Raw genomic sequence first — 14,483 nt, 5'->3', positions numbered from 1 at the left:
TGATCTTGAATTATGGCTTAAGATGGCTGGTTGAAATAAGGCAGCTTTATAACCATTTGTTTGAAGATGCCATCATTCAAGCAAACCATAGTTTGCATTACCCACATTTTACTCACAGCAAGCCACATGTAATCACAAATGGAAACATAACCTCTCTCCTGCTTGTGGCTATGCTGGAAGAGGAAAGGAGTAAATTGAGTGAGACCAATTGTGGCTCATTCCCATCATGATAAACCATAGTTTATTGTAACTTTCAAGCCAGCTTGGCATGGTTTCTCAACTCCGAATTGTCTGTGTAGGTTTCTTACAATCCAAAATCACTGCTGAATTTCTGATAATTTGCCTAATGCTTTTGTGAGGCCTCAGGATTTCAATTTGGAGTAAATGGTCTGGATCTGTGTATCTTCTGCAAATTCAAAACTTATTGACAGAAATGATTGTAAATGCATTTTATAGATTGGTTTATGGCTCTGGCTGTTAACCAGACTTCTGGATTACCTGATTACTTCTGGATACCGCATGGTAGGTGCCATCGAATGCAATCTGTGAATAATCCATTATTTCAAGTGTAATTTGGGGGCACTTTTCTCCCATCTTCTCTTGGTTTGAATATTTTATAAAACTGAATTTGTGCCAACATGTTACATGTCAAAAATCTTTGCTAAATTGTTTCCAATTGAAATCAACATGATTTCAAGGGAAAAAATAAATATGAAAGGAAGAAGACTTTTGGACCTTTTAAAATCGTAAAATAGTTTCTAAATCGTTGAAGGATCATTGGCCCTTTAAACCTATCTTAAAATAGCCTGCTTAAATTTTTTTACTGAGAGCAAAATTGCCCATTAATGCATGTGCATGCACAGTAATGATGCAGTGTTTTTGATTATCAGTCAAGGAAGCAACATTATTATATTACATGTTGTGGAAAGACTACAGTTTTGTAATTATTCCAAACGACTTTCCAAAAGTGTGGCTATTTATGCAAACATTATTCCAATATTGATTGTTACTTTGGAAATGATAGAATCAGTACGTAGTTACTGAATTGGTGTTATAAAATATAGTACTAGCATGTTCCAGTACAGAGTAAGATTTAGCAAATTCATTAACAGATTTTAGTTGACTCATGGCAAAATCTTGGAGGCATTAGATTACAATCCATCTCTTCTGTTTTTATTGCATCCTGACCTATAATGTTAAAACATTTGCTGGAAAAGCAACTTTGAATTGAAACAAATAATTAAAAAGCCCCTTATGAAGAGAATTCTTCAATATAATTGTTTCATAATGAACTTAATTGTTCAATTCTTATGCATCCTCTACCTCCCTCCTCCTCCTTTTTTAGGGCTTAAGATTAGAAGAATGTATGAAGTAAAAATTCCATTTCGTTTCTAAGCCGCCTAGTAGCTGAAACTCTCTGGGCGGTTAACATCATTAAGTAATAAAGTATATTACAAAATAAAAACACAACAAAACAGCATAAAAATCAATATAAAATTTTAAACAAATGAAAACCCTTTGAACAATTAAAACATGCTCAGTAGAGTAGACTGAAAGAGAAAGAAGCCCTCCATATGCCATAAAAGCTATTAAAGGGGGTTATGTAAAGATTGAGAGCCAATGTGGAGTGTGGTTGGAGTGCTGGGCTGGGGACCCAGGAGATCCAGGTTCTATTCCCCACTTGGTTGGGAAGCTCACTGGGTGACATTGAGCTAGTCACTCCCTCTCAGCCTGTTCTACCTCACAGGCTTGTTGTTGCAGGATAAAATGGAGCTATGTAAACTATCCTGGGTTCCATGTAGCCTGAAGTGCCTGATCCTGCCTAATCTTGGAAGCTAAGCAGGGTCAGGCCTGGGCAGAAATGGGATGGGTGACTTGAGTGTATGATTCGATGATTATTGCTGTCAACTGCCTAGAGAGCTTTGGCTATGGGCAGTATAAAAATGTAATAATAATAATAATAATAATTAATAATAATAATAATAAGGAAAAAGGCAGTATATAAATGCAATTTCATGTTACTACTAATAAGGAGAAATTCCTCAGCATAGAGGGCAATCTTAACCTATCACATGGGGCTAGGTGGGCTTCAGTGGAGGTATGTTCCATAATTGGAGGGCTGCCACTGAGAGAGCCTTCTTCCTTGGTGCAGCCAACTGAGTCTGTGTTGGAATTGGTACTTGGAGGAAGGCCTCTATGTTAAGTCTGGTGGTCCCAAGCTGTATAAGACTTTATAGGTTAAAACCAGCACCTTGCATTGGGTTTGGAAGCATACAGTCAATGCAAAGGGTCAGGATTGTTGCTATATGCTATATGTTCAGACCTTTTGTCCCAGTTATCAGTCTGGCTGCTGCATCTTGCACAAGCTGCAGTTTCCCAATGGTCCCCTAGGGCAGCTCCACATACAATGCATGGCCGTTCTCTAAGATTGGTAATGCATAGGCTGCTGAAACAGGCTGTCCAGATAGAGAAGCTGGTAGAAGCTACTCTGTGCTACTGAGGTCAGCTGCGATTCAGGTGATAAAGGTGGTTCCATAAAGACCTCTGAGCTACAAATCTCCTTCTGGGGGGAGTGCAACCCCACCTAGAACAGGTGCAACAGCCTCATTCAATCAGAGACCCACCTACTAACAACATCTCAGTCTGTGTCATCCCACACATCTGAGGGAACCAGGCTGGGGAAAGCTGGGTTAGCCTGAGAGATCATAACAGGCCCAAGGCCACCTGAGGGAGCTTTGCGGATGAGGGGAAATCTGGAATCTGGTCTTTGTCTGTTTTTCAGACAGTCTCATTGCCCTGGTTCCTTGTCCTCTTGCTGAACTGTAAGCAGTTCTTGCTGTTTCTTTTGTAGGCACACAGGGGGTTACTTTAGCCCCCTTCGTGAGTGCATTGTGTAAAGTGGAATAATACACAAAATGGGCACTGTTGAACCTCACCTAACATCCAGGCTTTGGCATCTCCAAGGGAAGATCCTACACCTCCAGGATGTTGCTTTTTGGGCATACTTTGGAATCAGGCTACCTGAAAGACTGAAACCTCCCAAATAAGCTTGCCTAGCTTTTAAGATATTTGAGGGAGGCTCTTCTCTCAGTACCGCTGCCATCATCAATGTCCTTGGTGGGAGGCCTTCTCAGTAGCTGCTCCCAGCCTCTGGAATCCCTGCTGAGAGAAACTAGGTTGGCCTCCTCTCTGTTGTCTTTGTGTGAGCTGGCAAGGATGTTTTCATCAGGCAGATCTTGGGCAGAAAAGCTGGTTTGTTTTTGAAGGGGGATTGAATTGGTTGATACTATTTATTTCCTTTATTATGGTGCTAATAAATTTGATATTAATTTGCAATGCTATTATTACTATTGATTGTGTTTCAAGTGTATTTATTTCATGCTATGTTTCAGTTGAGGTTTTGTTAATCAGGATTTTATTGTTAACTGCTTTGAGTGCCATTTTGGTGGTGTAGGGGAGCAGGAGGACAGATAGAAATGAAATAAACTGTGTAGAAAGTCTGCATATGCAGCGATCTGTGTGCACAGGTTCTCCCTTGCAAAGGCTCAAACTTATCTTGTGGGTGTTGAGGCTGGTCCAAGGGTTTGGGCCTTGCGACCCCTCTTTAAACTTCATTGCCTTTCTCGTGATATGCATAGGGAAGGGGGCCCTTCAGAGGGGGCTTCTCCAGTTTTGGCCTTTGAACCTGTTTGCAGCATTTGGGCTGCGCATGTAAAGTCATAATAAAGAGGGTGCCTCTCATCTTGTGCAGCCTTTCTTGGTTCTACCATTCAGCAATGATGTGCTGCACTGTCCTGATTTACACCATGATAGTGTCCCCTGAGTTGTCTGAGTACCTGAGCCCAGAAACTGCAGGTATGAATGGAACAAGTGTTGGATTAACTCTGGGTTATTTACCTGCAAAGGACCCAGAATGCCCCAGTTCACATGACTGAAAACAACGCAGAATGAGACATTCTTGAGTTGTTAACTGAAAACAGACATGATGGGCACGCACCTTACACATTCTGCTTTTCCTTGCAATTTTTGGGTTAAACAACCCTGAAAATACTTTAGTGATGCAAAACAAGCTGCTTTACTTAGAGTGTCAGGAAAACAACACTGGTGTCAGGTATTAGGGGCTTCCTGGCAAAGTGTCTCCCAGTGGGCCCCCCACTCCTTCTTGATGCCTCCAAGCCATCCTAGTGCAGCCCTTCCACCCAGCTGGTTTACTGGAGTATTTTAACAGAAGGCAACTGCATTGCTGCTACCTGTTGCAGGTGGCTTTGAGCCACCACTCAGTTCGAATTCCCCACAGTGCCCAATCCACTGTTAGTTCAAGGCACTATTGGAGCATTAATGTTGTGACTTTCTGCCCACTCACTGCCACATGGTGAGTTCAAGACAAGGAGGAAGGAGTCAAGTGAGCTCAGCTGCTGGTGCCCCTGCCAGATGCTGGGGTCTTAGTAGTTGCCCAAACTTGCTTTGTGCTGCAAACCTGGAAAGAGGTTTGTTGTGTGAACTGTAGAGAGAGCTGAGGAGTGCCAGGCTCTGTGATATTACCAAGCTCTTGTCAAAGGGGTGGGGGGGGATACAGGGGAACCAGTGTTCTATTTTGGTTGTCATGCCAGATGAGGACTCAGGAGATCTGGGTTTTAGTCCCCACTCAGCCATGAGGTTCATTGGGAGACTTTGGGCCAATCACCGATTCTCAGCCTAAATTGCCTCGCAGTTGTTATGAGGATAAAATGGGGGCGAGAGATGAGGAGGATTACATAATCTACCTTGAGTTCACTGAAAGAGGAAGGGAAAGCAGGATAGAAATGAAATAGATCAATCAGACACAGAAACTGCTTAATAGCAATAGGTCTGAGTGGGTTGACCCCCCTAAAAACTTTCAGACCAGGATGGCTCACTAAGTAAGCAAGTTATCCTGCTGCTGTTTATGAACTTCAGCTTCTTACAACTTGACAAGAAAGTCTTAGGAGACCCTCCATCTTTTCTGTTCCTTCCTCTTCTTCCCCTTCTATGTGGCTGTAAAGAGGAGGACACTGAAAGCATATGCTTAATTAGTTAAATTAACTGCAGTTAGTTGCATCCAAACCAGACCAACTTTTCATAATGACTTATTAAAACAAGCCAAGATCTGGTTTCTGTTCATGTTTCTGTCTTCTCTCAATAGATCATAGTTTAAACTAACAGCAGGTCCCAGTTTAGATGTGATGACAAACTGTGGTGAATTTTAACCCTGCATCCAACCTTCTTTTCATGGCCATGTTGGAAGAAAGGGAACAAGGAACAATGTGAGCTGGAGGATCTCCAGGCTTGCATACATACTGCTAAACTGGAATGGGGAATATGTGGCCCTACAAATGTTTTAGCATAGAACTCATAGGAGCTGTAGGCCAAGACATCTAGAGAACTACAAGTTGTCCATCTCTGCACTAAACTAAACTATGGTTTGGTGTTATACCTGAACCAAGCCATTGACAAACAATTTATTTACCAGTTTCAGGTAGCTCTTTACGATCTTCATACAATCATATATTCTATGCAGGCTTGTGCTCTGGCTGCCCTCTTTCTGAAATTAACCATATGTAACACAGCAGCTTCTCTTACCAGATGTAATCAGACTGCCTTCGTGATCTTAGAGTAGGAGGATTTATAAATAGCTCTCTGTTTATGCTTTACTCTGTAAAATGTCATACGCATTGATGCTTGGGTTCCCATCAAAGGGAAGCCCTGTGAATCTGTTTCTGTGAATAATACCTTTGACTATAGTTTTCAGACTTGAACCTTGTCAAAGCTGGTGCTAACTCTTTACTTCTGCATAAGAAGAACAATATTTCTTGAAGTACTGATAGGAAAGAAGCTTTATAATGCCAGATCAACTACTGAAAATGTTTCACACACATTGTCCTGGTATTGATTTTAAACCAGCCTTCCCAACAGGGCATCCTCCAGATGTTTTGAACTTCAATTCCTGTCATCCTCAGCGAGCATGGCCCATGGGGAAAGCTGCTTTTACACTGCCTGTGTTCATACAACATGTCAAGCAACCTTTTGTGGTTTCCATGGGTCACCATGGGTCTTCCCAAAAGATGATCAAGTGGTGTCTATGTCAGTGTGGCTTCCATTCTCCCCGGTCAGTCCTCCTGCTGTTGGCATGCATTCCATCAGCCACCACACCTGGAATTCAGTCCCAAGGTGCATTGCTCCCTGTCTCCATTACTTGCTTCTTCCTCATCGGTTGGGTGGCTGCCATGGCTTCTGCACTTGCTACTGTTTCCGGGGCCCCTGTGGTAGTTGCCTACCAGGAGCATAGAAACCATGACAGTATGGCAAGCCATGGTGGTGCAGAGAAGCCACAGAACAAACCATTCTTTCCTACTGAGATTTCTAAAGACCAAACTTGCCATGGTGAAATGCCATGACTGAGCTCAGAAAACACAACAGACCAACCATGGTGAAAACCAGCACGGCTCGTTGTGTTAATTTGATTAATTAGCTGATTTGATTCAATGTTCTGTTTTATTCCAACAAATGGATTACAGCTCTCTGAAGATCATTTGCCCAGCCCTGTGTTCGTAGAGGGATATTTAAGCCTTTTCCAGAATGGGTTTCACAATGATTTGTTGTTCCATTTGTCCCACCTAAGTTACTGTTTGCACTGTTAAAGAATATATTCATATTACTGTATGTTTTCCCTGTATTCATAGGTGGGTTTTCCAGATTTGACCTAAAACTCCCATTATCCTTCACCATTGGCTGTGCTGGCTAGAGCTGATGAGAGTTGTTGCATTCTAGTTGTTTTGGCTTACAAGTTACCCAGCCCCTGCCTTAATGGGGTGAATAGCAGTTGTGGAGGCAGGGTATTTTGAAAATGGCATGGGCCTGGGTCAGGTTTAAGCCATGCCACAGGCCCAATCAGTCTCTTTTTCTAAGCTCAATTGGGACAGAAATCAGGTAACCATACAACTCTTTGATGAAATAGAAAGCATAACCCTGGAGAGTAGTAAGTTGTAGCACTCAGAGACAAGAGCAGTGGTATTTGGGATGGGAGACAGAATGCAGGTGGAAGGCATTTAAAGGTACTTAAGAGGCCACTCATTTTTGCTAGGTTGTTCTAATTGATATTCATAGGAGAGAGACGGAAAACAAACACTATCACCACCTCAATTTTTTTCAGTCCTTGGGAATTTTACAGAAGGCTAGATGCAATGTCTGAGTAGCCTCTTTTCAGCAAAGTAATTCATATTCACCCTCCAGATTGTTGAGACAGCACTTCTGCCAGGCTCCTCCTCATATATCAATGTGTTGCACTTTCTTAAGCTGCTGCTGGACTGTTCTTGCAGTTTCCATTCCCCACTGGTGAGCTCTCCATTGTGAGGACAGGAGTCTGCTTTAATTTCCTGCGCAATCTCTCGCCCTCCCATCCTCCCTCCCTGCTGTATGGAGCCATGTTGTGCCATGGGATGTTAGCAGATTTTAGCCTTCATGTAGTGATCATGTCTGTTTCTTTTTTGCTCCATTCCTATTCCTTTCTTTCTACTGTTTCCTATTTCTTCCTCAAGATGACGACGACCCATCTTTTCTTGTGAGGAGCCCCGTGTCCTTTCCTACGTGCCCAGCACCCCTAATTCATTTTCAGAGCGTATTAGTTCTAGTTCACAAATGTAAGAGCACAAGAGGAGTCCTGTGGCCTCAGACGAAAGGCCCATCTAGTCCAGAATCTGGTTTTCAGCTGCGGCCAGCAAGATGTATCCCTTTCAGAAACCACCCCACCCCTTCCCTGATGCTCGCCCTCCTCTTCCCTCAGCATTTCTTGGCTATTTCCCAAGCAGTGAGAACCCTGGAAATACAAGGAATATAATATTATATACACACACACACACGCAGCTGGAACACTGATGGCAAGCCATAACATTAACACCCCAACAGATTTCTGCTCCTGCTAAGATTTGGGGTGCCCTTGCTCCCAAAAGATGCTCCCAAAGCTCCAACCCAGCACTTTTGCTCTTGTTCCCTTCTGCCTCCAGGTGCAACCATGTGTACTTTCAAATTCTTCTACTGCAGCATGTTCCACAGCTGGAGGAAGGTAACCTCCCTCCAACCCCAGGACTACCTGGCTAATTTTTTGCCAGAATTTGGAGCAAGGCCCAGACTCTGTTCAGGCATCGTTCAGGCAGCCTGCCACCTGCAAGAACCTATTCACAGAAATCATAGAGTCCAGAATCAATGAGCTGGAGGAGTCCCTGTGAAGATATCTAGATCAGCCCTTCTTCTTAATTTACAACAACACTGCAGTGAAAACCTCCGCCTAGCCTGGAGATTCTGTGTCGTGAACAGCACCAGACCTGTTCGCTAGAATTTGTCTAATCCCATTTTAAAGCCATAGAAGCCAAGACTACATTTTGTGGCAGCAAATTTCATAAATCAGTTTCTCGCTGTGTGAAGAACTACATTTTTGTCCATCCTAGATTTATTACATATCAATTTTATTGGATTACTCCTGAGTTCTATTGCTATGAAAAAGGAAAAAAACAACAGCACCTCTGTACATTCTCTTTGCACACAGAAATAGGCTTCCAACAGGTTCAGTGGCACATATTCTGAGATGATGACATTTTTTTGTAACAGAAGGATTTGTGGCTGTTTCTCAGTTTGTGACCAGCATGCTGCCCATGGGATGCTCTGGTTTATGAGCTTGCCATCCCTGGTCAACTGTACAGAGCTTTTGTAATGGTATTTCTGCACATTTATCCTATATAAACTCATTTAACTGAACATACGCTCCTCTTTATGAATCAGAGCAGTATATGTATAATGAGAAAAAAGTTCATAGAAGGACTGGGCTGGGCATCCACTTTCAGGTGCAGCGGGGAGACAGAGAGAAGGAACATTTGCCAGGCAAATGGGCTATACTCCCTGCCATTTTTGTAGTTTGCAGCACAGTGAGGGAGCCTCATTCAGCTGATGGAGCAACTGAGCAATGCTTCCTCCCTCCCTAGGCTGTGGTGAGCCTGCCAGGAATATGGGGTTGCCTAGACAATGCAGGTGCACCTGAATCTTCTAGTGCTTCATGTGGTTTCCAGAACAGTACAGAGAAGTGCAGACTAGCCTTTCCCAACCTGGTGTATTCTAATGATTGGAGTATAGCATCCATCATCTCTGACCATAACATGGCTAGAGGTGATGGCAGTTGTAGTGCTTCTGTCCAACACATCTGGAAGGGCCCGGTTGGGGAAGTCTGGCTATGGCAATATGCAGTGCTCCCTGCTCCTGGGATGTTGGGAGCTAGCAAGAAGACTGCTAAGGGTTGGCTTGCAGAAGAATCAAATATAAGGTTAGTTTAGGGAAGATTGCTGGAGGCGGGTGGGTTTCATGCTCTGAAATTTGCAATATCACTGATGCAAAACCTTGGCTCAGCACCAGTTCTCATGCTACAGATTGAGAGCTAATAATCAGGTGTGTTAACAAGCAAGGACCTTGAGAAATTGAAAGCATTATCAGTCTAGTCTAACAGTGCCTGAATATATTGATAGCCTCTGGTAACTATTGCTACAAGCCACAATTGCAGCCAGTAGCACCTTCATTTTTCTCTCTCAGCTAGCACCAAAGCAGTGGAGAGGAACTTCTGGGGCTGTCATGCCACTTGTAGTTGGGTCGCCTTCTGTGTTTGTGATTCCTGGACAGATGACGGCTCCTCTAAGCTCTGCCTCCCCCGGGTAGGTTTACCTCTCTCTACAGCTCTGTTTACCCCTCTCCTGACACAGTTGTGGCTACAGGGAATCTATTGGGAACATGTGGACACATGTTCAAATAAGCTGCAAGGCTTTCTTGCTGTTAATGAGTAGACGAGCTAGGTCATTGTGACTGCAGCAGAGCAAGGGAAGGCCACTCCTGATCAAGCATTCCTGTGGGGACCTCATACTATTTTGCCCCTCTTCCTCTGAATTGGGGCTCCTGGAACTAGCTGGGGAATCCGCCTTCACAAATCTAGCTTACTCCCATTGCCTCCCTCCATCTCCCACTTCTTTCCCTAACCAGCTGATCATATTAGCCATGCTAAAGCATTGAGTAACTGGGTTTGGTAACTGGCAAGGTTCTTCTGAAAAAGCAGAGACATCACCCTGCCAACAAAAGTGCGTATAGTCAAGGCTATGGTTTTCCCAGTTGCAATGTATGGCTGTGAAAGCTGGACCATAAGGAAGGCTGAGCGCCAAAGGATTGAGGACTTTGAATTGTGGTGCTGGCGGAGACTCCTGCGAGTCCCTTGGACTGCAAGGCAATCAAACTGGTCAGTCCTAGAGGAGATCAATCCTGACTGCTCTTTAGAAGGCCAGATACTGAAGATGAAACTCAAATATTTTGGCCACCTAATGAGAAGGAAGGACTCCCTGGAGAAGAGCCTAATGCTGGGAACAATAGATGGCAAAAGAAGGGGACGGCAGAGGATGCGGTGGCTAGACGGAGTCACTGAAGCAGTTGGTGTGAGCTTGAGTGGACTTCGGGGGATGGTGGAGGACAGAAAGGCCTGGAGGAATGTTGTCCATGGGGTCGTGATGGGTCGAACACAATTTCACAACTAACAACAACAAGGTTCTTCTACCAAGATCTGGTTGTGTTTGTGCTCTAGCATTTTATGAAAGCAGGACTGCCAAGGCAGATCTGCTTGACTGCTCCGTGCAGAGGTCTCCTCCCTGCAAGTGCTTTGCTCACAGTGATACTACTTGCTTCCTGGCTTCCAGCTCCAGGGGGATTGGTGAGATATAGAACCTAAGCAGTAGATCATATAAGAGTGCAGGGATATTTCCAGGCAAGGCTTCTACTGGGCAATTGCCCTGCCTCATTCACAGAATGTTATGGAGGGTCCAGACATCCCCATCTTCTGTTTGTAGCCTCCTGTGTTTCCCAACTACTTCCATTGATTTTCTAACTAGGAAAAAATCAATTAAGGAGGGAAGGATGGAATAGTTGTAGAGCACCTTTTGATGATTAGCGTTTGGAGCCCTCTGTTGTGAGGCATTCCCTCCCCCCAGAATAATTAAAGTATATCCAGTTTAAGGAAGGTTATAGTTCAGAGCTCTGGATAACTCAGGCAGAGCAACTCCGTATATAGGCTACTGGATGCATTGTTTTTATCAGTCATTGAGGTTCATGCTGTGGTTCACAAGGGCAACAGATGGTTGGTGATATATCAGGTTTTCCAGCTTTCAGATGAGGCAATATTGCTAAAGCAAAGGTGATGTTTAGCTTAGAAAGCTGGCTTAACTGAGATATTTGAGTGATTATACAGGAATGGGAGAACAAATCGATTATTTTCCCCGTCAGGAAATGCCTCAGTGCTTTCCAAATATTGATCTTTGCAAAATCATCAGCTGCCATAGTGCAGTACATGGACTGAAACTCAAAATCAGTTATATATTTCCTCTTTCTTCCAAAAGAGCAACCTGCATTTTTCTCCCATAGCAGCATTTTCATGTTAACTGTGTTCACACGAATTCAAGGATGGTTGGCTTTTGTGGATTTTATTTCTTAAATCTGTAATGTTTAGCATGTCTTCCCACACATATATAACAATGAGGAGGAATAATTTTTTAAAACCACAGCAACTGAAGCTATAATGAGAAAGATGTTCTGTATTTTCTTAGAAGAGAAAATATTTTGCATTGTGTCTTAATCTGCCCACTCAAGAAGGCAGAATAAGGTATTTTATAAAAAGAGATCCTTAAGAAGGCTTAGTATGTTTATGATTGATTACATAAACATTAAGGTAAGGGTAATTGAACTGCATGTGAAGATTTGAACAAGTATTTTTGTTTTTTCCTGGCATTGTTCATGTGAGCCCTGGAATCTTTTCTTGTGCTGCTGTTTATTTAAGGTTTTATAGATACTTCTATGAGACATATAAACATGAAATTCTGTTGGGTCACCATATACAAAATGGTTTGTTCCTATCATGGGTTTCTACAGAAATCTGTAAAAATCTGATGCCTGTTCCTATTAGAATAGGCAAGGGTAGACCTAATCCTGCCCACAGAGGTGCACAATCTGTCCCACAGAGGGTTGGGCATCCTCCATAGGCCCCACCACCTAATCAGGAATTCTGATCAGCTAGGGAGGAAATAATCCCACCTCAATGTTTGGTCAGGTCAGCTTGCTGGAATACTTTTGAATAAATGACAGTAGCATAATTTTAAATGTGCATCCAATACACATACATTAAGGCACCAGGTTACTGAACATGGTTGTTGTTGTGTAAGACTATTGAAAAATGTGTAGTCTCTAAAAGGCATGATACACATCTAACAGTCATAAAAGGGAAACAAATTGGGAGGGAAGAGGGAAAGAAGCAAATCCATGCACTGCAGTGGTACCTTGGCTCACGAACTTAATCCATTCCAGGACTCTGGTCGTGACCCAAATTGGTCGTGAGCCCAGTTAAATTTCCCCATAAGGTTCAATGTAAATAAGGTTAATCTGTTCTGAAACTATTTTTTAAAAATCAGAAAAATGTGAAGCAAAGCGACAAAGAACAACAAAGATCATGGCCATCTCCCTGCCTCCCGCCCCCAGCCTGCCACACACCTGAGATGGGCATGATTGTGGGCACGCTGTGTGTGGAGAGGCAGGCGCGATCGTGTTGGCGAGGGGTAGAGATGGCCCCGATTGGAGTTGCGCTCATGCAGGAAAGCCGGGCGCGATCTCAGCCATCTCCCCCACCCTCCCCCAGCACAATCTTGGCCATCTCCCCACTCCGGGTGGGGCGGGGTGAGAGGGCCATGATCGCAGTTGCCACCCAGGTCGGAGTTTGCGACCTGAGTAAAAATTTTTATGAATTTTTTGTTTGTGACCCAATTTGTTTTGTTTTTTGTTCGCGACCCAATTTGGTTGTGAACTGAGGTGTTTGTGAACCAAGGTACCACTGTAGTTCTTTGTTATAGATTTCTTGGGAATATTCTTTCTGGAAGGGGGAAGCGAGCTCGTTACAGCTGACCCTTTTCTGCCTGAAGGATGGAGCCAGGCTGGTCTTTGTCCTTCTCATGGTGTTCTCCCTGGGAGGAAGTGGGAGAAGGGGCCCAAAACCCTGCATTCCCATGGCCCAAAGTTCTACACTCCCACTGTCGGTTGAAGTTGTGTGTCCTTTCTTTGAGCCAGTGTAGTGTGTTAGACAGAGAGTCGATTGTGGATGTGAGAAACCCAGGTTTAAAGGCTGGACCATGAAGGCTGGACTTGGGCTGGTCAGTTTTCCCCAGCTTAACTCTCACTATTCTAAGGATTGTAAAGCACTCTATGCACTGAATATGGCAGTGACCATTTTCTACCGCTGAGAAGAGAAGGTGGGTGAAAGAAAATTCCACACAGTTACCAGTCTTTGATCCAGACACAAAGCTCTTGTCTTGTGGAAATGACATAGACCCTCCTTAACCACCCTTCTTGCTCATTGGTGTCCCAGGTGCAACAAAGTGTGTTTGTGAAAAAACTGCAAACACACACACACACACACACACACACACACACAAGACCTGCTCTGTGTGTGTGGTTCATGAATAGAATGTGGACAAAAGAAATGCATAAACTTTTGACTGCAGAGAAGTTACTCAAAGTGGAAACACAGCCAAGATGCTAAAAAAGTTGTGATGTTCTCTCTTGGAATTGTCACTTCTACAACTTGAAACTGTTCTGACTGGTTTTGCTTGGATTGTTGTGGTTTTTCTATGGCCTCAGTCTAAGATGTGCATATGTTTACAACACAAGCCTATACATTTCTGCTGAAGCAGATGTCCCCCTGAGTGCAGTGGGGCTTAGTCCCAGGTGTAGCTATAGCATCACGGTCCCATTCTTTCCCTAACGACATTTAGAGGCCTCCGCCTGCACCCACCCAGCCCCCTGTCCAACAGCCACTCAAGAAAGCAGCAGCGAGCAGCCACTCGGGTGTGCGCAGAGGGACTGTGGGAAACAGAAGTGGTGTCAGCTCTGAGCATTTCTCCTCAGGGGAAATAAAGTTGGCGTGGCTAGAGCTTCAGAGGAATGAATATAGGCAATAACCGTAGATTGCAGCTTGAGCTGCTCCGAGGAAGCAAATGCTGCTATCTGAGTGCAAAAGACCAAAATATTCCCCTCTTTTCTTTTCCATGAAGATCTTTGGAAGGTACAAAATAATTTACAGTTTACTTGGTTTTAGTCAGGGTAATTTTTTAAAAATTGTCTAATGAGAACACATTGTGCTAATTTTCATATGCAGATTCAATTAGCATTTAGTTAATTAGCCTTTACAAATGAGGATTAACTTAATTACATAACACTAACCTCTCAATAACTCTAAAGGGTAGGAAGGCTGCTTTTATTAAATTCAGAAGGCCTATATGTGTGTGTTAAAATCTGAAATGGCACACACATAAATTAAAGAATATTACCCACAGAGGAGAACTATTAGAGATGATGATCAAAGGAAACAAACTATGTACATGGCTTGAGAGAGAGGGAGGCTTAGATACAAA

General features: G+C 43.5%; 1 protein-coding gene across 3 annotated transcripts in view; it reads left to right on the top strand.

Annotated features, from left to right (window-relative positions):
* TBXAS1 (thromboxane A synthase 1) overlaps positions 1-14,483 on the top strand; it is a 291,669-nt gene that overhangs the window by 77,101 nt on the left and 200,085 nt on the right. Inside the window, exon 1 of one of the 3 annotated variants that reach the window (XM_044441324.1) lies at positions 14,131-14,134. The exons of the other annotated variants lie outside the window; for them this stretch is intronic. The gene's annotated coding sequence lies outside the window, so the exon portion shown is untranslated. Of the gene's footprint in view, positions 1-14,130; positions 14,135-14,483 lie in introns of those variants that run through there. 3 annotated transcript variants of the gene reach the window in all.

This window comes from Varanus komodoensis, unplaced genomic scaffold (assembly GCF_004798865.1).
Source record: "Varanus komodoensis strain SLA01 unplaced genomic scaffold, ASM479886v1 scaffold39, whole genome shotgun sequence".
Lineage (NCBI taxonomy): Eukaryota > Metazoa > Chordata > Lepidosauria > Squamata > Varanidae > Varanus > Varanus komodoensis.
Note: the sequence above shows the minus strand (reverse complement) of the source record. Positions and strands in the feature narration are given on the sequence as shown.